Source organism: Panthera onca, chromosome D3 (assembly GCF_046562875.1).
Source record: "Panthera onca isolate mPanOnc1 chromosome D3, mPanOnc1 haplotype 2, whole genome shotgun sequence".
NCBI classification, from domain to species: domain Eukaryota; kingdom Metazoa; phylum Chordata; class Mammalia; order Carnivora; family Felidae; genus Panthera; species Panthera onca.
In genome coordinates, this window is record NC_138350.1 from 73,128,324 (window position 1) to 73,141,864 (window position 13,541).

Here is a 13,541-nt window from a genome sequence, read left to right on the forward strand (position 1 = left end):
TGATTTTGTGAGACCCAGGTTCTAGTGGTGAATGTGCCACAAAAGTAGCTCTGTGACCTTGAACTTACCACCTGAATGCCCTGGGTCTAGGGTTGCCAGATAAAATATAGGACAACTTCAGTTTGAATTTCAGAAAACAATAAATACTTTCTCAGGATAAAAGTATCCCGACTATTGCATTGGAAAACCTAACCTAAAAAAATATTTGTTGCTTATCTGAAATTCAGAGTCAGCTGAGATTTTCTATATTTTGATTTGTTCAATCTTGTGCTCAGCCTGGGTCGCATTATCTTCAGAGGCCCACGGTTCCTGTCTCAGCTTTTCCTTTCTGCCCTCCTTTATCCATTCACAAGACAAGATTTTTGCTAATTTGCATTTCACTGATCTTTGAGTTGTTAATCTTTAAATTGTTAAAGAAATATTATTTCTATTCCTTTATTTAATTTTCCAAAGGTGTTTTGAATTTATCATATTTCCTATGCATACGTCATCATTTTTGGATACAATCTCAGAATATTAGAATCTTTGCAGTTCAAAACAAATGCTCTCAGGTTATTTCAAGCTTTGTCAAACTGAAACCAAAGAAAGATCTAAACTCTGCCTGTCATTTTATAACCATTTTCCCTTTGGTAAACGTGGCAAGACTGCCAACCATCTTCCCGTGAACAGAAAGGAGAGTCAAGCCCAACAATTACTTGTAAACGTCATGGTTACTAAGAGAACATAAGATCCATGGCCAGAGTCTTGAAAAACCAGCTTGGCACAGCATTAACTGTTCTTTTATTTTTTTAATATTTTATGTTTATTTACTTTTGAGAGAGAGAGAGAGAGAGAGAGAGAGAGAGAGAGAAAGAGCACGAGTGGGGAAAGGGCAGAGAGAGAGGGAGACACAGAACACAAAGCAGCTCCAGGCTCTGAGCTGTCAGCACAGAGACCGCTGTGGACTCGAACTTAACAGGCCATGAGGTCAGGACCTGAGCCGAAGTCGGATGCTTAACCGACTGAGCCCCCCGGGCGCCCCAACTGTTCTTTATTTGCTATTGAAATCCGGAAGTTAATAGCTCCATGTTTTCTAAGTCAGTTTTACCTGAAAAACAGGTTAGTTGACATTAAAAAATACAAAAATTGCATTGACTTTGAACAAGTGAGTTTACATCTCACAGGTTATATATTCCATTCTTGGCAGCCTGCATTAGTTAATGCTTGAAAGCGAGGTATAAATATATAACATCCTCAGAAAGAATGAGTAGGAAAACATTTCCCCAAGACCTGATTTGGGTTTCCCCCATGATGGTATATTCCTTGTGATACTCTTGGGCAAAACATATCTTTAGTGTTTGTGCTTTTAATAAATTATAGAACACGTTTTTTTTCTCTTTGAAATCTCTATTTCTCACAAAGCTAATGAAAACAATATGGTATGGCTCTAATTATAATAACAAAATAAAATGTTTGGGATTCGTTTGGTCTTATTGAAGAGAATGTTATTGAGACATCCTTGATCTTGTATTGTAAAGATTCAAATGGAAATCTGAGCCTCATCAGGACAGGTGGCAACTAACAGAGTCTTTCCTGAATTCTTAGTTTTAATGATATTTTAAATTCTGCCGGTACCCCGGGCAGAGAAGGATAAAAAACAAGCTCAGTACTGATGGTGTATGAGTTAATGGCAGGGTAACTGATAAAATTAAACCTTTGCAACCTGCTGAGCTAACCTAAACTTGCTAAGCTATGAGAACATTAATGAGTAAGAGATCTTAATTAAATTGTTTGTAATTAACTCTCCCAAGAGTAAAAAGTGTAAAAGTAGCTCAAACTAAATACCTGTGGTACATGCTTGCAATAGACAAAGCAATTTCGACACAAATGATATGCATAAATACATGTAAAATATGTGTATTCCCCACGTATGTCTATGCCATACAAACGACAGTGATTTCTTTTCTCTTGCAATTCCCCTGAGCTACCGTTTTAGAATATTTGTATTAATATCTACCTGCTACTTGATGGAAATAATACATTCTGTCTTACCAGAGATAACTCTGAGTCCTAAGATGAACTAAGGATTCCTAATTAAAGGTATACCATTTTCTATCTAAATTTAACGAGAGGTAGATCGTCTGAAGACTGTAAGACAAATTTACACACTAAAAGACCTGGTTAGGAAGGGCCCAATGAGCAGTGATGTTTACAAAAGTATCAACATCATCTCGGGCTTTTCCACGGGATCAAGACAGCCATTCAGGTGACAGTTGTGCAGTCCCACTCTGGGGTGGCCTGGCATGACAGTCAGCCAGGTGGACTCTAACCCACTGAGCCAACCAAACTTAGTACACACCCTGTGTCGTGAATGGCTTATTCATGAGCCCAGGCATTGCATTAGGTGCTGAGATGCCAAAGTGCAAAAGACATGGCCCCTGGCTTAAGCATATTGCAATCCAGTGGAGTGATGGCACGGAGAGGAAAAAGTTTTGACCAACTGAATTCAATTCCATTTTTGTGGCTTTTCACATGTTCTTACAGAAACTACATTGCTTATTACATGAAAACTTATAAATGATGAAAAGCAAAAAAAAAACCAAAAGTGTACATGGGTATGTTTTAGGAGCTATAAGAGTCTAATGCACGTATTAATATTATGCCAGTGTAACCCAACTTATTCACACTGTCTTTGACCTTGACTCTGGCCGTGACACTGCCGTAGGCCAATGGCCCCCAAACTTGTGTAAGCCTAGTAGTGCCTTAAGAAATAGAATAGCAGACTGGGCAGACTGAGCTGACATGGGCCCCACTGTGCACTGCCTTTGCCAGAGTAAACTTCAAATGGCCACCGTCCCCACTGTTCAATGGGTCCTTCATTACCTTGAGGCTGCTGAGATCGCCGAACCTGTCCTTCCAAAGACTTGAGGGCCAATTGTGGCCCCGAGGAGTCACATCTGCTCCATTTATGTCATCATTACTCTTGATCTTGGAGCTGTCTCTGCATTACCTGCTGGCAGCAGTGATGTTAAGCTGAAAGAGAGAGTCCTCTGCAGAATACAAGGCACTATTGCACTAATCCAGGGACTGGCTGACTCAGACAGCAAAGGATGTTCAGCCAGCAGCTTCATTGCCCCTCTCTTCCCTCCACTTCCAGAGGTGAACCGTTTCCCTAATGCATTACATCCATCACAGGTGCAACTTTTCTCAGCTCCTGTTTTCTCTTAGCAGAGGAAGCTTCAAGGTAGGCTCCCTGCTGCAAAGTCACCTGATATTTTATTTACTTATACTTGTTCTCAACTTCCAAGAGACTTGCTTCTCTGGACACCTGCGCCCTCAAGTTGCCTTAAGCTTTCCTCCATTCCCAATTCTGAGATTCCAAAATCTGGTCGAAAGCCTGTGTTCACCCATGGCTTTATATTCCTGAATCATCTCACCTGTGAGCCTATGGTTTCCGAGCTCAAGTTTCAGATTTCTTTTTCTGTGCTTAGTTTATCTTTCTAAGAAACTCTGCCCCTTCGAACATTCAAACTTTGGCCAAGTTCGTTAATACCTCTAACCCTGAATTCCTCATCCCTGACATTGGAAAAAATTCTATTTCCGACTCTGTTGACTTGCCATGAATTTGAATGGCATCAAATGTGCACGAGGGTTGCAATGGCATCTGCCATATCGGCTATTCATATCCCCCATTCATGTCTTTTGCTCGTTTATATTTAGACATAGCTGTGATGATTAATATTATGTGTCAACTTGACTGGGCCTTGGGGTGCCCAAATGTTTAGTTAGACATTATTTCTGAGTATGTCTATGAGGGTGTTTCTGGATGAGATTGAATCAGTTGTCTGGGTAGAGCAGATTGCCCTTCCTGATGTGGATGGGACTCATCCTGTTCATCGAAGCCAGAGTAGAAGAAAAGGCCAAGTAGCAAGAATTCCTTCTCTCTGCTTCACTTTCTTTGGGGTGGGACATCTGTCTTCCACCTTTAGCCTCAGACTCAGACTGAAACCATAACATCAGCTCTCTTCGATCTGAACTTAGCCTGCAAAATTGCGTGATCCAATTCCTTATCACTGTAAATGTATTTTCCAGACTGGTGCCTCACTTTTGATCTCATTAATCCTGTGTTTGGACTTAGTAAGTTAAACATTTTTGTGTAGCTACCTATTTCACAAGGCTTCCTCTTAGCCTTCGTGGAACTGAATGAAGCAATTCTGCTACTTTAATAATGATGTCTCTAGTACACCTTCCTATAATTAGCTTCTAAAAGAGAACTTTGCCCAAAGATCTGCCCTCTGACTTGTTTTCTTTTTATAAATTTTATCTCAGTATAGCATATATACACATTTGAATCGTAAGCATTCAGCTCAAAACATGTTAAAGTGAACACACTTATGGAGCAAGCAATGAAATGAAATGAAAGAAATGAAAGAAATCAAGAAATGAAAGAAAACCCAGGATGCCAGAAGAATCAAGAATCAAGAAATGAAAGATCAAGAAATGAAAGAAAACCCAGGATGCCAGAAGCCCCTTGTGTCCCCATTCCAAAGGCAACCACTTTGCTGACTTCTAACAGTATACGTAACCTGGCCTGTCTTTGACCTCAATAATCACACAAGGATGCACTTCTTTGAGTCTGATCTCATCTACTCAGTGTTACCCCAGCGAGATTCAGCCATGCTGTTTGGAGTTATCGCCTACCAATGCTCTCTGCCTACTAGTATCCTCTTGAACAATAAGCCATGATTCATTAATCCGTCCACCATTGGTCAACTCTTGGGTTGCTTCCACTTCTCACTGTCACGTATGGGCCTGTTAAAAACAATCTTATAGACATCCTCTGTGAGCCTACATGTCCATCGTGGTCAGGTAACTCTAGCAGCGGAATTGTGGGCTTGTACAATGCTTCTGCATTTGTGTACCCTATTTCAATATATTTTGCTTTATTCCATTAACACTTATGTATTGGATTATCCTCTAAACATGAGTAACTTGGAGTTTTGTATCCCCACCTTTCTGCTCTCTTATGCACCAGCAGAATTATACATTGGTCATAAAAAAGTCCAGGTTCAAGTCTTTGACTACCATCCTTCCCCCTGCCATTGTGGACTGACCCTCCCATGGCCTCCCCAGGCAAAGGGGCATTATGTACAGCTGGAAGTTTGAACTCAGACACCCACCTAGCCTCCCACCTCTGGACCATATGTCAAATATAAAGATTAATTTTGTCCATTTATTTAAGGCCTGGGAGGGGAAGAAAAAAGCCAGGGTGAGACTCCCCCCACCTTCCCCACTTTCTGGAAGGCCCTGCCCTGGTTCCTCTCTGGGTTTCTAAAGTGGGAAGGGTTTAAAGATAGAATGGAATGCCTCCATAGCAGGGAAAGTTCCAACGCCTGCCTCACCACACCAGCTGCATGAGAGACAGTTCCAAGACAGAGACGATTCAAAGAGGAAACGGTCCTTGCATGCAGAAGAGAGAGCACTAACCACCTCACTCCTCCCTTAGCATGCTTACGCCAAATGCCTGAGTCTGCTTATGATTTTGACCATATCCGGGCTCCTCCTTGGATACAGAAGGAGGGGAGGGAAGCTCAAGTTTCGTGTGTTCCACCAACCCGGAGTCCACGTGTAATAGTTCTTATCCGGAACACCTTTAATCTAACATATGCAAAAACAAACCCTTATCTTTTCCCCCAAACCAAATTCCCTTTCAGACTTCTCAGTTTCTGTCAGCTGTAATATCATAATCATGCTGCTCAAAACCTTAGAAACCATCTCAGATTCTTTTCCTTTATCTAGTCAGTCAACATACATTTTTTCTTCTTCATTAAAACTGTCCATTCTTCCTCAAAACGCCTTTTGTGTCCACTTGATATTGGCTGTTAGCACCTCCCAACTGAATTATTACCAAGGCCTCCTGACTATTTTCCCAGCTCAGTCTACTACCCCACCCAGCTTTGCCACCACCTTAACATCCATCTTCCTAAAACGATGATGTCCTGACGTTACTTAGCTGACTACCCTGGAGTAATGGGCTTTTCAACTGAAAATGAGCAGCTATAATTTACATAATCAAATAGTTTTTTTTTTTCAAAAAAATATAGATGGGGTGCTGTTGAATGATGGAGTCTAGAAGAATCAAAACTAGGAAAACTTATCCCATTTTCGACTTCCAATTGATCAGTGCACTTTTGAGAACAGTCACAGTAGAACATTGCAGCTGAAGGCCCAGGCAGATGGCGGTGAGGTGAGAGAACAGAGATACCTTGTGGACAGCTGGAATGCAGGCTTGTGAGGACACGTGGCTGGTGAGTTTTGAATAATGCAGAAAAAACAAAATTTTCCCCCATGGGAAGCCCAAAATGGACAGTCTCTCCCTGCATCTCCTTAAATAGTACATGAGCTTGAGCACCTAATAAATCTCTCCATGCTAGAAATGGCCAGTTGAACTCATTCCCCTTCCTGTTCCTATCACTTATGGCCAAAGCTCACATAGGCGACCTAACCCCCAACCCACTCATTTCTGGTCAGTCTCTTTATAGTTCAAGATTCCCAGCTTCAACTTCTGTCTTTTTCACTCCTGTGCCATATTCCACCATATGTACACAAGCGTATTCACAGGACTCTACTAGGAATCCCACAAGGGATGTAAAATTCAGGCTGGCTTGACCAATCCTTCACTTCCTTCTTCTGTTTTCCTACAAATATAAGGTGAGGGCCTACTTTCTGCCACATTACTATGGATTTTTGTGAAGGCAAAATTAAACGTCATATAGTTCCTATCTTCAAGGAACTGACCTGCTAGGTGATGACTTCAGACTCTCTCTCTCTCTCTCTCTCTCTCTTTCTTCCTTTCTTTCTCTCACTCATTCATGCTCACAGGAGCATATGCACGCACACACACACACACACACACACACAATTATGATATTGGGGTTAAGTAACAATTGCATGTGATCTGTTTGTCTAGTGTACCTTGTATTATAGGGTTAAGTAAGTGGCAGAATGCTTTGGGTATAACAGGCCTCATTAAACTTAAACTTCTGCAAGTAGAGTCACTTTCACAGGTAATCCACACAGCCTGGGGACTAAGCAAGGTGGAGGAGGTTAGGAGCAGAGAGAGATGGGAATAGCAAATGGAAGGGCCGAAAGAGCAAACAGAAAATACAGCTCCCTTTTCTCACGCCTTTTGTTCATAGAGCTGATGCTTTAGGAGAAGTGTGCTCTGAAGGACACCAATTCTTCCAGAATTTTTGTTCTTCCAGACTACTCAGCCTGTCATTGAGTCTCATGTAGGCAGCAAATACAGCAGGTGAGGGCTTCCTTCAGGGCTGCCTTTAGGAGATACTGAAGGTGAGCATCTTTGGGAGGCTGCTAATTGCTGAAGCATGAAGATGACGGCTAAGACAAAAAACATCTGCCAGCTTGCTGACTTGTAAAGGGGTCCTGTCGACCCCTTCTCATCTCCATTTAGGCCTCCTGAGAGGTTCCTGGCATGGAGCTGGACACTGCATGGGCCAGGACTTTGATCTCTATGAATGTGGTTTCAACCTTAGAACAGGCAAATAGGCGGTTGTGAGTGTTTCTCAGGGGATACCTCACACCTGCCATCTCTGTCTGAGCCCTAGAAACACAGGAGTAGAGGGTGGCAAAAAGTTGAGATTTTCCTTATTTTCTCTATCACTCAAGAGGCGGAAAGGTAGAGTGTTAGTTGCTGGGTTTTTGGCCACACGTTATTTGATTAACCTCACGTCAAGAGCTGAGGTCTTTGAAGCCTCCCCTGGAATCTAGGTAGACCTCTGTGGTTGCTTTGACCATTTGGACTATGATGGAAATGATACTTTCAAGGTCAGGTCCTAAAAGACCGTGAGACTTCTACCTCATTCTCATGGGACACTTATTCTGAGGGAAGCCAGTGTCCATGCAAGTCTGAGTAACAGGCAGCCATCGTGCTGCAGATGCTACATGAAAGGACTTCAACTATCACTCCCAGCTGAGCCCCACTTTCCAGTCAAGCCACCAAAACGCCAGATACATATGGTTGTTCTGGTTCCTCCAGACCAGGCCTTCTGCCAGCGAGAACCACTTACGGACCTTGGTAAATGCCAAAAGGAACAAAAGAATCCCTCAGGTAAGCCCTGCTTGAATTCCTGAACTATAGAATCCAGGAGATATAATAAAATGCATGCTATATTAAGGTTCTGTGTTTGGGGATAGTTTGCTACACAGTGATTGTAACCAGCACAGAAATGTATGCAGTCTGGGGATAAGTGCCAAAAGTGGGGTTAAGGGTGCTCTGGGAGTAGGGAGGGAAGATTGTGTGTAAGTTGATGTTGCTGAGTACCATGATCTCTGCCTCCGTCCTCACATGGCATCCCCCTCACATGCATGTCTATGTCCAAATTTCTCCTTTCTGTACGGACACTAGGCATATTGCCACAGCTGGACTATATATTCTTGACTATAATGGAAAGTACTAATGCCTTGACTACCCCTCCAAAGAGATGCTGTAAGATTTAAATAAAGTAGGCAAACTCGAAGGACTATGTGCTGGGTGTCGATGCCTCAGTCTTCCTGCTCTTGTCCTGAGCAAGGCGGTTTGTGAGGTGTGCAGTGTGATGTCCCACATGCCAGGTGCTCAGCTGCTGTGCCTGTGTGAGGGTGTGGGCTGAATGGGAGTCTCGGTGGCATTTTGTGAGGGGATTTTTTTGGCTGGTGTTTCTGTGCTGCGTGGGCTGGAGCGCATTTGTGTTATTTTCACTTCCTACATTAGCAAAGGCAGGTGCACAATTATGGAGAACTTCATCCCTCCTTGTCTGCATAGGGGGTTTGTGTGTGGTCAAGTTGTTATGATTAAAAGCAGCATGCTGAACACAAGGGGGCACAAAGCAGCAAAGAATTCAACCCAGGCTACTTCCCTTGCCCTATTCAGCTGGGGCTTGGCAAGTCATGATGAGAAACGAGCAGCCACTTCTACACAGAGGCCCTAAGGCAGGGGTCTCAGTACCCAGAAGGCAGAGATGCCTGCCCAAATTCGTCATCTATAGCCTCGTCCGTCCTTCTCCCCTCACGCCCAGTGGACGCTTGACCCAGTGCCTCACAGAGTCCCAACATCTGCATTGTGTCCATGGCTGCCAGTGGGGAAATGTCTTGGGAAGCCTTCTCAGAGGGGCCTGAGTTTACAGAAAAAGCCCAGTTTTCCAGAAAATAGAGACATACATGACTTACTCATTTTGCAAAGGCCAGGTCGATTCTGAACCAGTGTCTACTGAAAGCCCGAGTAGAGGTGCGGACTGTGTTGAAAATCATTTCTCTTTAAGCATTTGTGCTTCTACATCTGAAAGCCAAATCTGACCATAGGAAAAAACTCAGCCTTAGTGAGGGCATCTCAAGTGGCCTGGGATGGGATTATGCCAGGAAGCCCATAGAACTCTGCACACTGGGACCAGAACTCCCTCGGGATTCATTGGAATTAGTTGAGGATTAGTTGAGGAATTAGTTGAGGATTATTCAAGGAATAATGTATTGAGTGACGTTCTCTGGGGCTACTATCTCAAAGCCCAATGAAGTAAAGGCCCATGATCCTGCTTCCAAAAAAGTCTTCTCACTAGTGACAAGCAAATGTACATTTCAGTTGCAGACTATACACTTGATTCAACCCCCACCCCCATGTTGATGGACATCCTCCCACAGCTCTATCCTACCCCTCCCCGTGCCTTTTCTATTCTCCTCTAAGATCATGTCCTCTCTTTTCACACAAGGCCAAGAAAATCCCTGATATGGGAGCTAGGTTTACCAAAGTATGTTCTGAGGTCGCCTTATATCAGAATTACCTTTCTAGGTGGGGAAGGAAATCAAAAGGCAGAGATCTCAGCTCTATCTTAAACTCATGGAAACAGAGTCTTTGGACGTGGTGTTCTGTTTAGGTCCTAGGTACTTAAAGGATGGTCCAAGGACCAGGAGCACCAGCAGCACCTAGCGCCTTGTTAGAAAGTCAGACTCTCTGGCTATACTCAGGACCAACTAAATTAGCAATTTCATTCTATCAAGACTCCCCAGGGTGAATCGCAGACACATTTATGCACATTAATGCTCAGAGGCCTATTCATTGATCTGACTCTTCATAGCCAGATTTGGGTTTCCTGCCTGACTTTTGGTATTAGTAGCAGGACAATAATTCAAGAAGAAGCACTTTAGCCAGTTGCCCTTAATTTCCATCTCCCTCTTATTTTATCTGGATAAAATAATCAGAGACTACAATAAAGGTTCTCTAGCCCCTAAAGAGTCAGTATCATATCTCCCCTCCCTGCATCCTGAAATTACCTTTGGTCTTCACATTTTCTGACTTTCAAAGCACAAAGCACCTTTTATTAAAGCACGAATAGAATTGTTGCCTAGAACAAGGCACCGAGCTTCATGTACTGACATAACTATCTGGCACCTCCTTTTGAATGCAGCCAGTGTTGTTTCTTGGTGCCTCATGCTAACCTTCCATTGCAACACTTACATATGGATAAAATATCTGTATGAAATGATAGAAAACCGATGATTCCCTCCAGGGAAGGAGGGAGGAAGTAGGTGGCTTTGGAAACAGGGGTGAGTGGCGTCTCCCTGTATTCCCATTTGTAACTGTTAGGGTATGAAGCTTTACAAAGAAAAGAAAAAAAAAATTTAAAGTAAACATGAAGCTGAAAAATCATCCTGTCCTTTAATTATCCTGTGCAAAGGCTACATAGTTGTGACTGTTTCTGGTGGCAAACCAACAGTGCTCACATGCCAATCAGCCAAACGTGTGTATCGATTAATGGATGCATTCTTGGAGGAGAAAAGAAAGCTGAAGACAGTGGAGGGAGAAAGAAAGGAAGAGAAGGGAAGAAATGAAACTTATCTCAGTACAAAGGAATTAGCTGGAAAATTAGGGGAAAAGCTGGAGGTTTAGGGAAAGTGCAATGCGTATGGTCTTCCTTTCTTCTCGCCCCAGCTAGCCCGTGTTCACCTTCTTCTAAAATCTCTGCATGATGCTCACAGGAGCAAAAATGTTCAGAGTCACCTGAGACTCATCTTCCTTGGGTGAATTCCCAAACGTTGCCCCAAATCACTGTTGGACATTTTGGAATTCACCGAAGTGGCCACAAGACCTTTAGTGAGAGTTTGACGGAGATATGGAATGATATGAGACATAGGACAGGAAGAGGGTGGAAGAAAGTTACTTTCGGGACCTTCTTGGAAGAGGTCCCATGCTCATGACTTCATTTTGAAATGGCAGGAAAAACAAAACACATTGAAACAGGGCTTCAGTAGCAGTCCCAACTCAAAACGGATGCACGGAGAGCTGCTGAAGTGTTCAAAATACTGCCAACTGGCACTTACATATGCAAATGAGCTACAAATGTGACGGTCCAAATTTTGGGTTATGTGTGCCAGGACAGAGGGGACAGAGGGAGCATGTGTCTATTTCGAGACTGCACCTTTTTTAGAAGCGGATTTCTACATTGTCAGCTTCCCTGAAACCATTATCTCACATTTTGAATTATAAACATATCTTTAATTCCATTGCCTGATTCACATTTCAGAGAGACTATCATGTGTATCTGGAGGATGTAATTGGTATCGAGTGCTATGATGTTGAACAACACTGTTCTCAACAATAGCATCTTTTTTTTTTTTAAAGATCATCAGGATCTGATCTGCTGGCAAATGCATTTGCTGAAAAGTATAAATGTCAGTAGACCCAGGGTTTAATGAGGACACACTAAGAAAGACGCACTATATTTTTATTCTCCTCTAGGAAAATCTATTATAGCATCTCAAAAATAAGATGTCATCCTCAAAGCTTCTTTTCTATCTTGTCTTCGCATGCGTGAGTTAACCCAGGACTAACTTGCAAAATGCGGGCTCCGTCTCCTCACTCCCAACTTGCCGCCATTTGTAGCCCTGCTCAAGTGGCACGTGGGGACTGGCTCTGCCTGGGGAAAAAACACAGCATCTACCCTCCTGCTGGCTGGGCACTCACCTCTGCTACCAAGGTCCCCCCCAAGCCCTGCTCACCCTGCCCTGAACCTGTCTTGCCCTTTCAGGTCTCCTGGCTCTCCAGGGTTACGCAGCTCTGGGATTTGCATCTAGCCTTTAACCTGGCATTTGTGTCCTGGTTCTTATCTGTATGCCCGGCCTCTGACCTGTTCCTGGCTTTAAATGTCACACTTCCTGGCCGCCTCGTTTGACCTGTGGACCTCTCGGTGACTCACCGTGCTCTCGGGGCTTTATGGTGCCAACTTCTTGCATCAGCAAAGTTGCTTCTGATTCTTCGAGCTGCATCCAGTTGGTGGGCACCCATGCCCTGTGTCATGCCCTCAGTTTTATTCAACCTAAAATTAGTAACGAAGATTTGACTGACACAGAACCTTCTTGCCAGTTGTTGTCCTCAACCCACAAACACTACAGAGATGTGGAAAGGCAATAAAATCTTCAGGTATAAGACGCTTCATAAAAAACTACACATAATGAATGTGTGCCATCCTACCTGAGCCGTGAACAAAAGTGGCTCATTTGGAGAAAGGGGAAGAGAGGAACCACAGGAGTGCAATTCTCCACTCAGAGCACACCTGAGAGCCAAACAGGTTCCAGAGCCTTCCTGCTTTCTCAACGCAACCTGTCTTCTCAACTTGAGCTCCCTTTCTTATCAAGAACCGGGCAGGGTCTGGGATTTTACCCCAGTCTAAGCTTATAAGTACTTGTTATCATTTCATGGCTGTTGGTAGAAGAATCAAGTCCCCAGGGACAGAGACAAAGGACTTTATCATTTCTGGCAAAAGCAGTTCCTGTTCCTGTTCCTGTTCCTGTTCCATGTGTTCCTGTTCTCACAGATACCCTATGCACCCCATGTCCCACACGGTAGTGCAAGGGCCCACTGTGGATGGCCGCACGGGCAGTGGGCCACAGTAGAGGACAGGAACAGAGATTGGAGGATTCACCTCTTGTATGGCAAGCAGCCACAAGCCTGCTCTGACCCCATACCTCAAGAATGCACACTGCAAACGCTTCGAGTTGCCCGGGGGGTCTGCGTCAGAGGTGGTCGGCACCTCGCCTTCTTGGCATTCTCAGCAAGGATGAGCCAGACTTCCAGGACCTGGGTTGAATTGCCAGCCCTCTCGCTCTTACCCCAACCACCTCCAGGTGTGCGGGCCTCAGGGCTCTGCCCTGCAGACAGTCTGTGCACCTGGATCCCAGGACACACTGTCCCCCAAACTTCTACCCAAGGAAAGTGATCCTTCCTCAAGCATCTCTGCAGAGATCTCTCCCCCCGACCCCCACCCAATGAAGCCTTCCCTGATTCCTCTTCCCATCTCTAAAGGATGCTTCTCCTACAGCTCAGATTATGTGCAACATTCACTTCTTGTTTGGGCATTAGTTGCATGTGTGTCTGACTCTCCTCCAGACTAGAAGGCCTGTGTGCAGCTCTGTGTCTCGTGTAAGCTCATGTGCATGTCAGATAAACCAAAATGACCAAGGGAGAGAAAAATGTTGAAATCCAAGGAAAAAAACTATAAAGATATATTAAAACC

General features: G+C 43.8%; 1 long non-coding RNA gene across 3 annotated transcripts in view; it reads right to left on the reverse strand.

Moving 5' to 3' along the window:
- Window positions 1-2,868: 2,868 nt before the first annotated feature.
- LOC144613944 (uncharacterized) overlaps window positions 2,869-13,541 on the reverse strand; it is a 38,966-nt gene continuing 28,293 nt past the window's right edge. The window contains exons 2-3 of one of the 3 annotated variants that reach the window (XR_013551445.1): window positions 12,225-12,344; window positions 2,869-3,012 (exon numbers count right to left, since the gene is read on the reverse strand). This is a non-coding gene — a long non-coding RNA (uncharacterized LOC144613944). Of the gene's footprint in view, window positions 3,013-11,793; window positions 11,946-12,224; window positions 12,345-13,541 lie in introns of those variants that run through there. The other 2 variants (XR_013551444.1, XR_013551443.2) reach the window with 2 other exon arrangements.